At 47.0% G+C, this 2,500-nt stretch overlaps 1 long non-coding RNA gene across 1 annotated transcript in view; it reads left to right on the plus strand.

The window, feature by feature from the left end:
* Positions 1-2,206, plus strand: part of LOC132389532 (uncharacterized) — a 13,421-nt gene extending 11,215 nt beyond the window's left edge. Inside the window, exon 3 of the long non-coding RNA XR_009510583.1 lies at positions 2,142-2,206. This is a non-coding gene — a long non-coding RNA (uncharacterized LOC132389532). The remainder of the gene's footprint in view (positions 1-2,141) is intronic.
* Positions 2,207-2,500: the final 294 nt, after the last annotated feature.

A 2,500-nucleotide genomic window follows, 5' to 3' on the forward strand; every position in this document is an offset into this window, starting at 1 on the left:
GGAGAATCACTTTGTGTCTGACCTTGACCCCGCCCGGATTGTGAGATGGGACGGAATCTCTTTCTGCGCGGACTTTCTTCTCTTTGTTCTGTTTCCTCGGTTTGATACACACTTTCTAAACCCTCTCACATCCTGTACGTTCCCTACATCTATCTTCGTCTCGAGATACAGGCCATCTGCTGAACGCTTCCAATTCTACCTCGCCCCCCGCTCCCTCCTCCCTCCCTGTGTCGCGGCCAATTGTGGGGTGTGTAGGGGAGAGATGAGGTCTGGTATTACACCTCGCCCTTTCCACAGGATCTGAGCTTCTCCACATCTCTGTATGCACAGTCCGGTCGTGTGGTTCCACAACACTTACTTCAGTATCTGCAATCTTAACACCATTACCCTGTCCTCTTCACTCCTCCCCTTCCTTGTTCTTCTCGCATCACATTATCCGGTCACGCACACACATACCATCTCCGAGAGGCACACTCAATTCGAGACTACGGGGAACGCCGAAATGCAGGGTATTGGAGAACGGAGGAGGGGGAGGGCTGCGCACTTTTTCTGACTCCATCAGAGTGTGCTGCGATGGTGCCGGAGGAAAATTGTATCAGTGACCCCATGTCTGGGTGGACACCACTCCCTGTAATGCCCACAATATCACCACATCATTCCGTCTTCTGCCCCGCACACAGTTCGGATACTGGTGTGTGTGTGTGTGTGTGTGTGTGTGGTAGTTGCTGACAGCACTTTGGTGGCTCTGTTTAATGTTCTGTGGTTCAGAAGGGAATGGGAGGGAGATCAGAGGCGAGCTGTCGTGACAGGGAATTCGTTAATATGAGTAACAAACGAAGGCTCTGTGGAGAGAAGGAGAGAACTGGGTGGTACGTTGCTGGGAACCATGTTCTGAGTTGCGCAGTTTTCATAGAAACATAGAAAATCTACAGCACAATACTGTCTCTTCGGCCCATAAAGTTATGCCGTTCATGTCCCTCTTTTAGAAATTACTTGGCTTACATTTAGCCGTTCACTAAGCTCCAATGTAGCTATCTCGAAGGTACATTTCCACGCACTTCCCAATCTCTGAGTAAAAATATACCCCTGTCATCTCCTCTGTACCAACACCCCAGCTACATGAACTGTGTCTCTTGTGGCAACCATCTCAGCCTTCGGGGAAGAATGCCTTTGACTGTCCATACGATTAATGCCTCTCATTATATTTTTCACCTCTGTCAGGTGACCTCTCATCCTCCTTGGCTCCAAGGAAGAAAAAAAAAAACTCAACGTATTATCATAAGGCATGATCCCCTCTCGAGGAAACATCCCTGTAAATCTTATCTGCACCCTTTCTATGGCTTCCAAATCCTTTCCGTAGTGTGGAGACGGGAAGTGAGCACAGTCCTCCAAGTGGGATCTGGTCAGGGTCATATACAGATGTAACATTAACTCTCGGCTCTAAATTGAATTCCCCGATTGATGAAGGCAAATACACCGTACGCCTTCAGAGCCGCAGAGTCAACATGCGTAGCTGCTTGAGCGTCCTCTGGACTCGGACCCCAAGATGTCTCTGATCCTCCACAGTGCTAAGATTCTTACCATTAATACTATATTTTGCAATATCATTGGCATACCAAAATACACACCACTTTTTCAGGTGTCTGGGTTGAACTTTTCGGCTACTTCTCAGACCAGTTCTGCATCCAATCCATATCCCGCTGTAACATTTGACATCCCTCTACACTACCCACAAATACTCCAACCTTTTTTGTCATTATCACACTTACTTTTCTACACGCTCAATCTTTTCGGTCTGCTGCAAGTTATCACCATAATCACCAAGATCCTATTCCATAGTGAATACTGAAGCAAAGTATTCATTAAGTACCTCTGATATATCCACTGGTTCCATACACACTTTCCCACTGTCACACTTGTTGGGTCCAATTCTTTCACGTCTTCCCCTCTTGCTCTTCACACACTTGTAGAATGTCTTGATTTCTTCCTTAATCCTGCCTGCCAACAACTTCACATGGCCCCCTCCGGCTCTCCGAATTTCCTTCTTAAGCACCTTCCAATTAGCCTTATAATCTTCGAGATCTCTAACATTACCAAACTCCATTAACCCCTTCTGTAAGCTTTTCTTTTCTTTCTGACAGATATTCGTCTCTCTCCTCTCACATCCGACCGAGACTAGAAGACATTTGGGAAAAAGAAGTACAGGAACCGGTTCTGATATCGTCTAAATGTCCATGAGTTCCATTCACAACATTGTATCCATGATAACCGCGAATTTCCTTCTGGTCCTCTGCTAGACCAACTGTCTCAAGAATGCTTACACCCTCAACAAAAATCTCTTTGTACCTGAAAGCAAATTCTGCCAACTGTTGACCAGCGGGATATGCGAGGTAAACCACCCCCCCCCCCCACTCCCCCGGCCCTAACCTTAAGGACAGAGAGAGACTGAGAGAGTGAGAGAGAGAGAGAGAAAGAGAGAGAGAGAGAGAGAGAGAGAGAG

The sequence above is a fragment of the Hypanus sabinus genome, unplaced genomic scaffold (genome assembly GCF_030144855.1).
Source record: "Hypanus sabinus isolate sHypSab1 unplaced genomic scaffold, sHypSab1.hap1 scaffold_591, whole genome shotgun sequence".
Classification (NCBI taxonomy): Eukaryota; Metazoa; Chordata; class Chondrichthyes; order Myliobatiformes; family Dasyatidae; genus Hypanus; species Hypanus sabinus.